The sequence below is a fragment of the Hipposideros armiger genome, unplaced genomic scaffold, assembly GCF_001890085.2.
Source record: "Hipposideros armiger isolate ML-2016 unplaced genomic scaffold, ASM189008v1 scaffold_101, whole genome shotgun sequence".
NCBI lineage: Eukaryota > Metazoa > Chordata > Mammalia > Chiroptera > Hipposideridae > Hipposideros > Hipposideros armiger.
In genome coordinates this window covers 1,026,819-1,044,077 of record NW_017731451.1, presented here as the reverse complement: position 1 = coordinate 1,044,077, position 17,259 = coordinate 1,026,819, and positions in this window count along the sequence as shown.

Sequence of the window (17,259 nt, the reverse complement as noted above, 5' to 3'; positions counted from 1 at the left end):
TATTCTGCCATCTATGTGTTGGATTTCTTAATCATTTCTAAATAAAGAGGCCCATATTTTCATTTTGCACATTATATAGCCAGTACTGGCCCCATCGATTGCCCTGCATCTTCCTATTTGCTAGTAAGCAGGATCTCTTCTAAATGAACAGAAAAGTGAGCTAAGACTGTCAGAAGATATTAAGCCAAATAGCATCTCAGCTGGCTCACACAGCAATTTAGAATTTGACTTTAAATGGCATCAGGTTATCTTGGAGCCATGCTCCTCCAAGTATAGCCGGGATACTGCAAGCCTCTATGTGAAGTGTTACCAATACAGAAACGGAATAAGCATTTAAGAATTTATTTCTAACAATGTGATATTGCCACCATATCCAAATGCATGAACATTTTTCTAGTCATTCATTTTCACTGGAATTTACAAAAATGTAAGTCCATGACACGTGGTGGAAGGAAGAAATACTCTGGTTCTTGCCACAGATGTTTTGAAAAGCGCTGCCCAAGAGTCAGAATCTATTTTCCAACCAAGACTAAGAAATAGGTTGGGAGCACATAGAAAAAAGAGATCACGAGTAAAATGTTAGATTAAGATTCTGCCCTTGGGAATTTGGGGCTATGGGACATAAGACATCCTAAAGAGATTACCAAAATAACAGAACGCCTAAAGCATTTCAGAAACTGTCTTGCCTAAGAGCTGCCACAGAAAGCATACTTTATTTCTTGAAAAGTCTTCTCAGTGTTATTGAATTAAAAGTATATTCTTTGGACTCAAATGTAGTGTGACAGTAGTTCTCTATTTCCTACCATTTGTAGATTGAGCATTACATGTTAGCAAGTAGTATGCTCTAGGCTGGACCTGGCTTTTCCAGACCTCAGGAGGGCCCAACTATATCCGGGGAATTATTTACTTCCTGGTGTGCTGGTCCTAATTAAAGGTTGCACATAAGAGCATACTCCCACAATTTAGTTTCTCTGGAACTCAATTAACTTTACAGACTGTATTTGCTTCCTCTATGGGTGGAATATGACTTTTTCTTAGCTTGCATTTCATGTAGATGGGGATCTAGGTGTTTGCCTGTGATCAAACTGTGATGCTTAGGCTATCTACCTTCACTTCATCCCCTGAGCTTTTTGAGTCACACGCTTGTCTGCCCAGTAGATAAGAAGAGGCAGAGTAGTGACTAGGGCTCAGCAAGTTATTGTTACTGAACTGAGCTTTGGCAAGATGCCATCTGCTTACATCGAGGGGTGCCCTATGAAACGGCCCCGCAAAACCCATTTTTGTGTTTACTAAGGGGTAGTTTGTTGGGCTTGTTTTTCATAATGTTACGCCCTCAGGAGAAATTCCTGTCTGTCCTTATTACAAGCAATAGTTAAGTTTTTTTCCTGTCCAATTAGTCTCGTTTTATGTCATGGGCCCTGTAAGCTGTATAAGTAATCAGAAAGCTTTCTCTTTATTCTTGGTTGCCGGGATGCCAATTAGTACCAGATTCAGTCCTTTGTACCAACTCTGCAGGCTTTTATGGGATGTGTTTTTATATTTGGTTTGTTCTTAGCTCCATGCTATATCCTTCTCTAATTTGTTTTCTCTTCTCAACTACTTATAATTTATATTATATCTCATTGTAAAATCCCTCAGTTGTTACTGGAAGGAAATATCGGGTAAAGAGAGAATGAAGAAAGAAGAGGTGGGACACAGGTCAGGGGAGAGGGGAAATGAGGGAAAAGGGAAGGAAGGAAGGAAGGAAGGAAGGAAGGAAGGAAGGAAGGAAGGAAGGAAGGAAGGAAGGAAAAAGTGTAAAGCAAGAAAGGGGTCATATTCTTGTGGTTATAAACAAATGAGAGTCTCACAAAATTCAAATTGTGAAAGTGTCATAGAAAAGGAAGTAGTGTACAGATTACAATAAGCATGGATTATATTATAAGACTCAGGAAGAATCTTTGACCTTCCCCCAACTGCCTACAAGAATTTAGATAGAGGACCTTCTTCAGGAAGGGAGCTATCATTACAGATAACTGTATTTGAATATGAACTAGGTGTGATAGTCAGGAAGGAACCTAGCAAGGCCCCTTTGATCAGTCCTTTGTGTCTCATTGCTAAAGATAGCTCAGCAAACATTTGTTTACTACACATTTGCTTCTCCTTCTATGTGAATTGTCTTCCTCCCCTTTGAGGTACAAATGACTACCCCTTTTCCCCTTAGCTCAAAATGGCATATAAACCTTGGCTGCCTAACTTGTCCTGTGGTTCCCTGAATGTACATACATAATTAAATTTGGTTATTTTCTTCTGTTAACCTGTCTCATGTATATTTAATTCTTAGACCATCTAAACGCACTAAGAGGGGAAATTCACAAGCCAGCCAGGAGCCTTACTGTCTGGACACTTTTCACTTTGAGGCTGTGGCAGATGAAGAGATTTTGAAGCATCTGATAAAGACCAGCAGGAGGTAAGAGTTCTTGGGATGTCAGCCCCACCTTCCACCCTGCCCAATGTCTGTCTGTGGGATCCAGTGGAAGTGAAAGTGGTGAGAATCTCTTTTTCTCTTTCTAAATTTGGATTATCAGAAGAAAATATTTGTGGATATAGTTCCTTGAATATAGCGTCTTTGATAAAACTTGGTTTGAGTACTCCTATTTCTTTGATCCTTTTCCTCCTAGAGGTAGTTATTGTTTTCTTTTGTCTACTTTCTCTACCAGTTGGAAGGTGCGTATCTGGTGGGAAGTTGAGTATCCTGTGGATCCAAACTTAGGGGATCTAAAACCCTATTGTTTTCAAAGGGAGGAAGATACATGATTCCCTGTGTTTTGGAAAAGCTGTTTAAAAAAAGACAGGGTTCCTCATCTTTCTCAGGCTAACTCTGAGAATATACTTTTTGGATTTTGTGTGGGCTGCATCCTTTGCACTCTCCTGTGGACACCTCTTGCTTCCTTGGTTAAGCCATAAAAAGGCTTATTGGTTTGAGTCACTATAGAAATTAATTGATCCTACTGTCAATGGCCAGGCAATGGACCATTTGAATTAGAAAAACTTCTAAATTAGAAAGGTTTTATAAAGCTCTCATCATAACAGCTGTTTTATTGGTACTTATGGAAAGACAAAATTTTAAAAAGTAGTTTACAAAGAAAGGTAATGGCTAACCTTAAGAACGCCCATAAAAAAAAGGGGGGCGGGGAAGCCTTATCAAATTTGCAGCCCCATCATTCCCTCACAATACAGGAGCTTTTTCTTGAAAGGCATTAGTAGAAATGGAGAGCATTTGGTGTTTTCTCTCGCCTCCTCCTGGGATGCTTCCTCTCCTACATACCATACCATATCTTACAAGCCAAGAGAGAAGGCCCTGAGGGAAGCTCTCATAGATACTTATCTGCCCCAAGAAATGACTGGTACCTCAGTCTTTGCTGGATATTTGCTGAGCTGCAGAATCTGGGGTGCCTGCCCCTTTAGAAAAAATTTAGGAGAACCAAATGTACTGACAAGTGTCTCCAGGAGTTTGGGGCTATCCATGAAGATAGACATGGAAGCTGCTTCTCCCTACAGAAGTCTGAGGCTGGCTAGAAGAAACTATAACAGAGGAGGAGGAGACAGAGCAGTGGTGGGAGTGACCTGCCCTTTCAGAGTTTTTCTTCAGGCCAAGTGAAAGTTCCAGAAGGTATCCAAGCTCTTGCCATCTTGAAAGGATCCCAATGGAGAGGGTTACCCATCAGGTGGAGGAAACCCCAGGCTGTGCCTCTGTAGCAGGAGAGGAGGAAGTTGCAGGGATGTGAACCAGAGGAAACCTCTCCTGTGTAAGGGAATTGCAGTGTGGACATCCCCACAGAGGTCTCCTCAAAGAACCCACCAATTCACCTGCAAGCATGGGGCCATCTGCCACAAAGAGAGATGACAGCTGGACTACTGCACAACAGTTAGGTAGGGGGGCCTTTGCTCGTTTTCCTCTGATCCCTGTGAGAGCAGAAGCCATACCTGGGTTAGGCCCTAGTTAGGGACAAGGAGTATTACTTTGAGTTGAGTGTCATATAGAAAAAGAAAAGACAGTTCTAATACTTAAAAAAAAAAAGCTATAAAAGCAATGGGATCTCTGATTCCTGGAAAGGGAAATCTAAAAGATTGCTTGGGGAAAAAAGGTTTTCTTCATTTGTACTCTTTCAAGACCTGCCCATTTAATAGGTCATTTACATAACTAAGTATTCTGATTCAAAATGAAAGACAAAACAGTTGAAATGCCATACATACAAAAAGACTGGAATACCAAATAATAAATATAAAGTATTTACATTCTCCTCAGAACATTTACAAGATATGATCATTAAAAATTAAAGTAATAATATTATCTCACACCTTAATTTTTCTCTTTCTCAGATAAATGGTTGACCTTCCCTCTTCCTTCTCCTTTCCCATATTCTCCCACTTTTAATTTACTTTTTTTTCCTAATTAGTTTAATTGGAGTGAGAGGGGAAAAAAGAGAAAAATAATAAAGGCAGGAGTTTGTAAGTTTCAGAAAATCGGTGCAATTTCTAAATTCATTAGGTGTAGCGGTTTTAATAACTTGGTTATGGAGACATTTTCATACAACAGTGAATTCATTTGATTTTGTATGCGGCTCCATGTCCCGTGCCTGGCTTGGAAGGCCCTGAGAACAGAAGGTTTATATGCCATATTGTAGACTTACTCAGACTACATCACTTTCAACAATGCAGCTTCATGAAACGAGCTCTCACCAAACTTTTCTCAACATGGCCTCAAATTCTTGCTGCAATCAGCAGTGCCAAACGTTTTACCATTTGAATACAAAATTCTCCACTAAGAAATCCTAAATCATTTGCAAATTGCTTCATACTGTACCTTAAATTGAGCCTTCAAATTTATTTCTCCCCATAAAATTGAGTTTTCAAAATGAGTACAGTTTATTTCCTTTACTAATGTCTATTTTGAAAATGTCTACATACAGGCAATTTTAGCTCCGTTGAAATAGGCCCTCAGAAAAACAGGGGCCTAAGTGTCCAGCCCATTGAAACACATTTCCTCCTAGCAGCAGCTGCCCTTCTGAGAGCATTTAAACTGTGACTTCTCCACATTAATAGTACAATTAATCAGCGATTGCTTTAAGATTAATGTATGTAAAATCAATAATACACAATTAAATTAGACAAACGTTAGTCAGTACAATAAACCAATTTTAGTAGACTGTATGTGATCCTAACTGGTAAAGACCTCAAACCTACAAATCATTCCAGAAATATATAAATGAATGAATAAATAAATAGAGAGTTTTCTATAAATTTTCTGATATTCTTCCAGTTACACTTACTGCATCACACATGATCACCAAAATTAGTGCCTTAACACAGCTGTTTTACTTGGGGCAATACGTTGTAGATGGGGAATGTAGGAAGGGCTTGACTGGGCACTTAAATGGGGTCTCTCAGGAGCTCCCAGCAAGATAAGGGCTGGGGCTGGGGTCCGCTGAAGGCTCTACAGGGTTGGTCATTCAAAGTGTCCTCCTCGCAGGGTTGACAGTTAATGCTGGCCGTTACTTATTGGGCATTCAGCCAGGGCTGTCCAGCGCTCCAGGCACGGCCTCTCCAGCATGGCAGTCTCAGGGTTGGACTTCATGGCAACTACTTCTGCCAGAGCGAGCATCTGTGTCAAAACTGTAGGAAGTTGGCATGACTTCTTTTGAACCTGTGTCAGAAGTCACCAGTGTTGCTTCCACAGTTTTCTGTTGCTTACAAGCTAGTTACTATCTTTAGCCCAGATTCCATAGGAGAGGATACAGATCCCACCTCTCCGTGGGAGGAATGTTAAAGAATTTGAGGACGTTTTGAAACGTCTTCATTTCAGTTCATCTACTATAATGAAATAACCTTTCTCCCTTCTCGTATACTAACAACTGCCCCCTGACACACACGCGTGCAAAAGAACACCTCTAGAATTACATTACCCTTTAGAAATCCTCTCTGAAATGTAAAGCATTTGAAAGTACAAGATTTAATTCTTAAGTTAAAACAAATACTTTTGGTTCTTGGTGGGGGCGGGGAGGTCCAAGGATGGAATGTAAACATGTTTTATTGGGTTTAACATTGTTTCACTGACACTGAGAAGCCTCTATGAACACTTCAACTACTGAATTTGGTCCTAAGCCATGATTTCATTAGTATTTTGACATCACCCATTCAAACAAATTTTCCAAAAAAGAGCCCCATTCTATTAGCTACAAAATAACGAATCTCAAGGCTCCTGCCAATGCAAAGGTCATTTCAAAGCATCGCTATTCCTTTTGCCATGCAAGAAGTACTTAAATGGTCATTGTTTTTTCACTGTTCTTGCTTTGCATGATCTTTTTCCCAGGCAGACCAAAAGCACTTAAGTAACCCTTAGTAAGGTGAATTCATGAGCTTTCCAGTGGAACTTCTAAGGTTTGGGGCATTTCTGAAACTCACTTCCACCCAGAAGGAACAGCATACTTCATCTTTCCTGTCCCATTTGTCCTCTAAGTGGCTCCCACTCTGTCTCTCCTGCTAAACTATACACTCACTCAGGGGCAAGAATGGAGCTTTTAGTTATCTTTTCATCCCCAATGGCCAGAACATAAAAGATGCTTAACAAACATTTGATGATTTCATTTTATTTTTCTTGCAAAAACATTTTTTCTGAAGCCTTAAAAAATGCATTAGTACATATTGCTTATTTAAAGGAATATTGAATACCACGGGCCCTCAAACCTTCCAAGGACTACCGTTTTACTAACTAAAATCAGTGCTTCTCAATCCTCAGCTGCATGAATGATCTTAAAAAATTCTGAGTCCCAACCCCAGAAATCCTAATTTAATTGGTCTGTGATGGAGTTCAGGCATAGTCTTCTAAAACATTTTTTTAACTTTTATCTTTGTAATAAATTTAGACTTATAGAAAAGTTGCAAAAATAGAACAGAGAGTTTCTGTATGCTCTTCACCCAGCCTTCCCTAATGTTAACATCTTACAAAACTGAAGCACAATTATCAAAATTAAGAAATTAACATTGGTACAAAACTCTTAACTAAACTATAGATGCTATTTGGATTTTAGCAGTTTTTACAGAAATGTCCTTTTCTGCTCTAGGATCCAATCCGGGATTCTATATTGCATTTACTTATCATGTCTCCTTAGTCTCCTCCATCTGTGACAGTTCCCGTTTCTTCTTTGTCTTTCATGACCTAACATTGCTGAAGAGTACTAGTCAGTTGATGATAGAATTCTCCTCAATTTGGGAGGATTTTGTTTTCTGATTATTAGACTGAGTTTTTTAAATTTTTGCCAGAATACCACAGAAGTGGTGTGCACTTGTTAGTACATAATATCAGTAGGTACATCATGTTGATATGCCTTATTTCTGGTGATGTTAATCTTGATCCCTTGGTTGAGGATGTATGTACTTGGTTTCTCCATTGCAATGCTACTAGCTTCACCTTTGTACTTAATTATTGGGTCTTTGGAAAAGTCATGACGCATGTTTGCAGCAGATAGCACTAGTTCGTTCTTGGAAGTACTAGAGTCATTCGCATCTATGTTATTGCTATGTCATTTGACAGCAGACAATTCTAGCTTCATTCTAAAAAAAATTGAATGATTTGGTTGAGTTTTGGAGATTTTACGACAAGTTGAAGATAGAAGACCAAACTGTGCATTTTTGCTATACTTTACTGTTTTACTTCCATAAAAGGAAGACCAGGCATCCAGCTTGTGAAAAGTTGCATTAAGTTTACGGTGATAATGCTCTACAAGAACGTCAGTGCCAACAGTGGTTCACAAAATTCCATGCTGGTGATTTTGATCTCAATGTCGATCCTCAGTCAGGGAGACCCACCAAGGTTGATGATGACAAAATAAGGGCATTAAATGAATCAAACCTATGTTACATAACATGGGAGATTGCAGAAACATTGAACATCCATCATTCAAGCCTTCACAACCACCTGAAGAAGCTGGGATACGTAAGCAAGCTCGATATTTGCGTTCTGCATGAACTCAAAGAAGTTCATTTGACGGCACGTATAAACACCTGCGATATGCTAATTAAATGTGAGGAAAATGATCCTTTTTTGAAGCGACTGATAACTGGTGATGAAAAGTGTATTGTTTACAATAATGTGGTGTGCAAACGGTCTTGGTCCCGACGTGATGATTCGCCTCAAACAACATCAAAAGCAGACATTCATCAAAGGAAGGTTATGTTCTCAGTGTGGTGGGATTTTAAAGGTGTTGTGTTTCTTGAGCTTCTACCAAGGAACCAAACAATCAATTCAAATGTGTACTGTCGGCAATTGGACAGTTTGAATGAATCCATCATCCAGAAACATCGGAGCTTGCTAATTATAAAAGAGTTGTGTTCCATCGCAACAATGCGAGACCCCACACAATTTTGTTCACCCGTCAAAAGTTACTGGAGCTTGGATGGGATGTGTTGCCACACCCACCATACTCACCTGATCTTGTGCCGTCAGACTTCCACTTGTTTTGCTCTCTTCAAAACTCCTTGCACGGTATAATGTTCAATTCAGATGAGGTTGTAAATCAGCACGTTGTTCAGTTTTTCACAAATAAAGACAGGTCCTTCTATGAATGAGAAATTATAAAGCTTACTGAAAGATGGCAAAAGTTTATCAAACAAAACAGGCAATATATCGTTGATTGATCTTTATTCTTTATATAAATAAATGACCTTTGAAAAAGATAGACAAAATATGTTATAACTTTTCCAAAGACCCAATAATTTCTTGGGGAAAACACTTTCAGACTATGATAATATTTTTTCTGCTCAAACTTTTTTCTCAAGCATTGAAACTAACTTTAACATTTATCTATGGATTTTGCCTGCAACAATTCTTACTGTGGTGGTCCAGTGGCAATTTTCTATTTTCCTCATTGCTCCCACACTTGTTAATTAAACACAAATGAACACTATTCCTTCTTCTCCCATTTGTTTAACTGTTCATTTATTTACTTATGCTAGTATGAGCATATGAATCAATTTTTATTTTTAAGTTCCAAGATTATTCTAATTCATACCTAAGTATTGAAACCCACCACTAGGTGATGTTTTTACCTGGCTCATAATGTGCTTCCGCTAGTCCATCTACTAAGATAATGGGCTTTGTCCTGACACTGACAGTGACAAAGCATTGCTGAAATAAATTAAAGATACCCTAAATAAATGGAGATGCATGCTATATTCATAGATCAGAAGACTCAATACTGTTCAGATACCAGTTTTCCAATTTGACCTATGTGTTCAACACAGTGCCAATCAAAATTTCTAATAAGCTTTTTTTTTTTTTCTGGTAGAATTTGACAAGCTGACTCTAAAATTTACATGAAAATTCAAAGAACTCAGAATAGCCAAACATTTTTGAAAAAGAAGAATAAAGATGAATATCTTATACTACTAGCTTTGAAGACTTATTGTAAAGCTACAGTAATTAATACAGTGTAGAGTTGGTATAAAAATAAGAAAATAGATCAATGCAACAGAAAAGAGTCCAGAAATAGACCCGTGCAAATATAATCTTTTTTTTTTTTTCAACAAAGTTTCTAAGGTAATTCAATGAGGGGAGAGAATCTTTTCAGCAAGGGACCCTGGAATAATTAAACATCCATATGAAATAAATAAGTAAATAAATAATAAATAAATCTTAGCTCTTTCCTCACAATTAATTCTAAATGGATCATAGAGCAAAATGTAAGAGCTAAAAGTATACAACTTCTAGAAGAAAATATCAAGAAAAATCTTAGTGATCTTGAGTTTGCCAAAACACAAACTACAAAAGAAAAAGGCAATAAATTAGACCTTATCCAAATCACATATTTTGTTTTCAAAGGATACTGTTATGAAAATGAAAAGGCAAGTTCACAGAGTGAACTTTTACTTATAATACATTACAAAACCCTTACTACTGAATAATAAAAGGACAAATGACCCAATTAAAAAAAAAGCTGAACAACCACTTCGCCAAATAATGTATATGGTTAGCAAATAAGCACATGAAAATATATTCAACATCATTAGGCATTAGCCAAGCAAAATTAAAACCACAATGAGACATCACTATCAATCTATTAGAAAAGACTAAAAAATTTAAAAAGTGACCATATTAAATGTTGGCAAGGATTTGAAGGAACTAGAACTCTAATATACTGTTGAGGGAAATATAAAATGGTACATCCACTTGGGAAAAAAGTTTTTCAGATTCTTAAAATGTAAACATGCATTTACCATGTGACTAATCCATTCTACTCTTAGATATTTATTCAAGAAAAGTGAAACATAAGCTTATATATACAAAGTCTTATACATGCATTTTACAATATAGCAGCTTTATTTGTAATAGCCACACCTCAAATATCTATCAATAATGAACTGATAAGCAAATTATGGATTTTCCATACAATTAAAAAAATGAAGCATTGATACATGCAACCTCTTTCTGGTAAAAAGAAGCCAGACCAGATTACATACTGTATACTTCCACTTATGTACAATTATAGAAAGTAAAGGCTAACCTATAGCAATGGAAAGCAGGTTGGTGGTTGTCTTGGAATGTCAGGGAGGGGCAGGAGGAAACATATGGATATGTTCATTGCCTTGATCATGGTGATGGTTTCACAGGTGTATACATATGTCAAAACATGTATGTTAGTTATACCTCAATAAAGCTCTTTTAAAAGAAAAAGACATTATAAGAGAACAAAACTAAAGGCCCCGTCCCTCATGAATATAGATTAAACAACAAGAATAAATCTGATCCCTTACCCAAAAATTTGGATTTAATTGGTAAGTGGTATGGCCTAGATACCAAGATTTTTTTTTAAGTTTCCTACATGATTCTGATATGCAGCAAAATTTAAGAACCACCATTTTATTTCATGACCCTAGACTGCACCCTTAGCCCTGAGAAATCCTCGCTTAAATTCATGCCCATTGTTGCCAGGGAACCATGTTGGAAAATTATGAGTGGACAATGCAAATCCATCATCACTTTCAGAAAACAACCTGAAGCACCTACTGGTGATGGCTAATCAGTACTATCATCTTAGTGAAGGAAGGAAAACTTTATTTAAAAAAAAAGTGGGCTGGGCCGGACGAGTGACTCAGTTGGTTAAGAGTTACCTTGAGAGCATGAGCTCTGAGCAACAGGGCCGCCAATTCGATTCCCACATGGGCCAGTGAGCTGCACCCAAGCTGAGCTGCTACTGAGCTACCAGCAGGATGCAGGATGGCTCAGCTGGTGAGAGCACGTGCTCCTAACAACAAGACTGCCTGTTCGATAGTGGGCTACGCCCACCCACAACTAAGATGGAACTCAGCATCTTGAGCTGAGCTGCTACCTAAATTGCTCAGTGGATAGAGAGTATGTTCTTAACAACAAGAATGCTGGTTCAACTCCCGCATGGGATGGTGGCTTTGCCCACCCACAACTAAGATTGTAACACAGCACCTTGAGCTTAGAGGCCAAGAATTGCTGACGGGCAGCCAGATGGCAACTGGTACCCTCCACAACTAAAATTGAAGAACAACAACTTGGCTGGTTCCCCTCCCCAAATCCCCAATACTGTTCCCCTCCCCCAATTCCCCAATTAAAAAAAAAAAAAGTGGGCTGCTAAGAGTTCAATGCAAGTACTAATAACTAAAAAAACATGTAACTATAGCTGCAGCATATAGGAAACAAGTAACTAAAAAAATGAAGCTTTCTGAAATGTCCTGATGATTGTGGAAAGGTGAAAGGTACAAGAGAAGCCTTTTAAAAGAAAAAAAATCAGAATTCTGGACAATGGAACTTACTTTTACAAATTGAATCATGGCATCTGTCAACAGAACCTTGTCTACTTTCTTTAATTTGGGGCCTTTTAATTTTTCCTATTGTGCAGCATTTAACATTGTTTTATTTTTAATGTGCTTGTTTTATTATTCCTTTCTTCAACAAAGTTTCTGAAATTCTTTTCCTTGTTTTTATCAGCCATGCAAATAGTTGTACAATTTTATGATTGGGTTTATTTATTTGTTTATATTAAGGATTTAGGGCTTTTTTAAACTCCCTTTTCCATAAGAATATTTACATTCCTTTTCACCAACGCCTGCTTTTTGAGGGATGTGAGAAACATGAGTTCACTGTGCTTAATCCTCAGCTGTTTTCTTCCAGCAATTCTGATAAGGCCCAGCAGAATTCCTTTAGGAACAAGAGACAGAAATTGTTGATTTCAGTCATCTGTTTCTCCCTAGCTGACTAAACATTTGTCCTGAATTCCACTGAAGAACTTTGTAGATAATGATAAATCTGTATGATCCTGCTGAATACTTGGCTACCTTGTTGTTTTATAAAGGCAAGAGCCATATTTTGTAGGGTGTCAGATGGTCACATGTCTTGCTAGGGAGATCGCATCATAGATGGGGTAGAGGCTTGATCACTGCACTGTACACCTGAAGCTGATGCTGTATGATATTGTCTGTCAACTATAAGTGAATATATATATATATATATATATATATATATATATATATATATATATATATAGTCATGGGACGTGGAGTGGAGTATAGTGTGGGAGTAGAGTCAAGGGAATTGTAATAGATATGTATGATATTGGGGGGAAGTGGGGTGGCAGATTGGGGGAGGGGGTGTCACTTCGAGGGGTAAAAAAGTATAACTAGTGCACTGTGTTGTACAGCTGAAACTAATTCTAAAAAATGTGTATTTCACAATAAAAAATAATAATTAAAAATTAAAATTAAATTTAAAAAATAAGTAGAAATAATAACTAAAAAGTAAAGGCAAGAACCCAAGAGGGAAACAAAAACACTTCCAGATGCTGTTTGACCTTCACCAATGTGCAAAAACTAAAGGTGCTAAAATTTCGAAGTTATGTATAAAGAAAAATTGCAGCTTTATCTATTAGAAATGACAAAAAATGAGTTTCATTTTATAATCCTTTATAGCTAGGTTGCTCTTTAATTATAGAAGGTAAAGGACTCTTTTCCAGAAAAAAAAATGAAATAAAAGAGCTCAGATCTACAAGACTTCACATAGAAATATATAAGGTAACATTACAAATTGATTAAGATATGGATCCAAAATGGCTCCTGAGTAGTTGTATTGTTAGATCATAAGTGCATTAAATAAGATCAAAATCATATTTATTGTTTTGTTTTCAAGTTATCTCTATTCAGTATTTCCATTTTTTAAGGATTTTACAAGTAGTGATTTTTAGTGAGTTATAAATAGGTAGTGATTATAATCCCAATTTAGAAAATGAACATGGGTCCTACATGGCAACATTAATAAGAAGAGAAACTAGAACTTCCAGGCCCCCACTGTTGTGTGGGGTGCAGCCTTAATGAATTGGGCTATAGGAGATGAAATATACTAAGGTTTCTGAAGAGAATCTAGTGACTAGAGGAGAGAATAAAAAGGTTTTACTAGATGTGATCTTGAGCACAGTTTGATAGATTTGAAAGTCTTGATGAGGGTAACATGAAAAATAATTTTTCTTTTTTCCACAAATAATGGTGTGTATCATTACTGACAAGCATGAGGGTGATTCAAATACAGAGAATTGCCAAGGAGATTTGTACAGCAGGCACAGTCATGACCAAGGTCTCACATAGATAGAATGACCCTGTAATTTCATATCCAAACAAGACACTTTGAGAGTAAAAGGGCACCATTAATAATTTCCCTGAAGTAGTAGGCATAAGCCAGGACTATCCTGCGTGAGCCAGGATATAGAATTCCTTACAGAGAGCAGAGGTTAATGAGATGAGAAGGAAAACGGCAATGGGAAAACCAACATCTCTTGAGAAGGTACTTAGATTTGATGTGACAGGTTACTGGAAACCACTACATAAGATATCACACAAGATGGAGAAAATGATATTGGTTGTGTAAATGCAGCTATCAGATAAAGATAGGCTAAAGGCAGAGAAATTGGCATGGGTGTTGCTTCTGGCAGCAAGCTTGAGGCTCTGTGGCTATAAAATGAAAAGATGCTAAGAGCATACTTTGGACACATCTGAGGGAAAGAAATATAGGATGGATAGTAAACTGATTTCTGGCCAATCAAGCACATCAATACAATGACATGACCAACAACGTAGGGATGGGGAAAGAGTTTTAAAAAAGAAATCTAGAGAAATACCAACACAGATAAAAATGCTCAGGAATTGCATGTGAAAAATACAGGCATGTAGATAGACTACAAAATAGAGAAGTAAAAAAGTCAGGGAGAGTGTAAATGAAAGGAGAAATAAGAGGTGTGAGAATGACTAAAAGAGCACAGTGATTTTGAAATCGAGAACATCCAAGATGGGAAAGTGGTCAGGGGTATTAGAACAGTATCAAGACAGAAGAAGAAAAGGTAGATTTGGCCTGAGGAACATCACCAAGGGGTTTCATTGAGCAATTGAAGCCAGAGGTCAATTTTTTTTGTAAACGTAGTTATGAAAAAATGAGAGATGTTGCAGTCCTTTGAGAAATACCTACCATTCTTTGCATGTGATGTAAGGAATTGATTGGAAATATAAATGGGAAATAGGAATTTTATAGAATTTTGGAGAAAATTGCTTGATGGCTGCTCTTTTTTTGCATTTATTTATTGTTGAATTTAACATGTAAAACTCAATTCATTTCACCTCTTTTGAAACTCTCACTCTTGGTAACTTTGGGTTCTCCTTGGATTACTGATTTACAACTTTACACTCCATTTTTACTCCAAACTCCTATTAGTCAAGCTTCAGTTCAATTAAATTCCATTCAAGCTTACCAAAATATTTTAAACCATTACTCCTTTATGAATAGATACATTTTTCACTGTGACATAGTTTGAGGAACTATTGGGAAGTATTTGAGAGAAGTTCCTCTTAATGAGATTATAGAGATGGGGAAAAAAGAAAGTATGCTTCGGACAAGTTCTTCCAATGACCTAGAAAATTTAAAACTAGGTCTTTTAGTTTCCTCAGAAATATTTGTGAGAAAGAATTCCCCTTTGCCTAAATTGCTTGAGGCATGAAGCTGTGTAAACTTATTTTCTATTTAATTCTAATTTTTTTTTAACTTAGGTCTGACTCTAGAAATGTTTATACTCACAGTGTTGTTTGATGGGACACCTATAATATGGCATACTTTACTGACTGCTTTTTTGTGCATAAATATAAATTGGATTATATTCTCATTAATTCCCTTCTAAACGAATTGACCATGAAATAAAGAATCCTAATAACTCTTCATTTTGGCTTAATTGTCACTTTTTTTTAAAAATAAATTTGTCCTAATTCAGGGTCACTACTTGCCTTAGGCTTTTGTATAAATTGGGGGTGGGGGGGAAAGCACCTCCTTCTTCAACACTTGGCTTTCAATCTGCTGCCACAATATCATAATAAATGTGAACATCTGTAACATCTTAGATGTAAATTGTGCCCCTAGTGTTGTGTAGTGTACAGCCCACACAACCATACACAGCAACCCTGGGAAGTTGTCCCTGGTGACTTTTTTCCTCTGCTCCAGTGCACAGAGTCACCCAGATGAAGTAAGACATGGACCTGAGGCCCAGAGGAGTGAGGCAATTTTTCCATAAAACCTGGAGATCAAACCAAAGAGAAAGAGATAACTTCCTGGCACTGATAACCAGGCTAACCTGAATCCCTCTCAGTAATCCCTCTCAGAACTGCCAACCTCCCACTCAGTGGTGATGCCCCAGCATGCCCTAGGAAGAATGACATCACTGTTACCTCTGCTTAGGGCTGAACTTGAGTTAGGGAAGCAGCCTTGTTCTGGTAAGGAATTTCATTTTCTGACAGTGTAGTCCTAATAATTGACTGTACTTAGGCATACAAAGAGGGTGGTGATTGACACCCACCTGCCTACCTCACCCTTTGAGACTCTCAAAAGAGACAATATTTTGTCAACTATGAAGTGCTGTGACCAGATAAGATGTTGTAAATCTTGGAATATAAAGATATTTAATAGAAGGCCAAAAGAGTACAACTTACTTGTAATGTATGAGAGGAGAGTTTTGGGTTGGGCTTATCCTGGGGCTTGTTCTAAGAAGACTTAGTACCAATGCTGCCTTCTCTGTTTCTGCTATTGCAACAAGTATACATAATCTCCCTAAATAACCCGGCTGCTGGCTAACCAAGTGACATGCAGCCCATCCAAAGGCATACCCGGTGTCATGCAGTTACTCTTTAATAAGAATAATTTAATTTTATGCAGCACCTTTCATCTAAGGATTTCTACATATATGTTCATCAATAATTAAGTCTTGCAGCATCAAGTCAGCCTCCTATGTTTTAGTGAAGTTGCAGAATTTTAAAGCTAAAAATCAATGACTGGATGGGTATGAAATATCATTCATTGAAGGTTACTCCTCTTCTCAGATACTGTATACGTGATCATCTCAATTTAACTTCTTTTGTTTTCCTCTGTGAAGTCAACATACATAAACTGGACTGGGAACTAAAAGCCTTGACATGGTAAACAAACTATAAAAGACCTGAGCCTGAGCTCTGGCTCTGTAGCCACCTGGACCCGTGGCCAAGGCAAGCCATTTTCCTTCCTGGGCTTCAGGCTGTGCACATGTAAAGGACCTAAGGCCACTGGCATTAATGGTTACAATGTCTGTACAGAGGGAGATATGAACTGATTCCAAGCGAAAAGAAGATTAAGTAGCAAACACCTGCGCCACAAGTCAAATGCTTGTCATTTCCATAAGTCTTTCATCTTCTGTTCTGAATCTGGTCTCTGCCACCACATCTCTCAACCTATTGATCCAGTGGAAATGAACAGTAATGAGACAGTGACTGATTGGTTCAAACCAATGAAGATATCATCAGATCACAGTTCTGGATATCAAACACTTCACACAGTGTTATCAGATCATCTGTCACTCTGATGTGATTTCTACTAAGGTACCTGAACCTCTTGAGTGATTAGATTCAGGTCATACTTATCTTTCCCCCAAGGCTTCTTCTGGCTTCATTAGACACTCCTAACACTTAAAAATGCTACATATGCAAGTGAACTCATAAGACACCGTAAAGCCTCCGGTCTGCCGAATCTTCACAGATGTCCCTCACGCTTTGGCTTCCCTTTGAAGTCAGCAGACAAAAATGCTTGATTAGATTTCTTCAAATTTCCCCCCGACCCTCATCCCATGAAGCTTTCCAAAAAAGAGTCTGAGAGATAATATGCTTCTATTATATAGTATATATAATATATATATATATAAT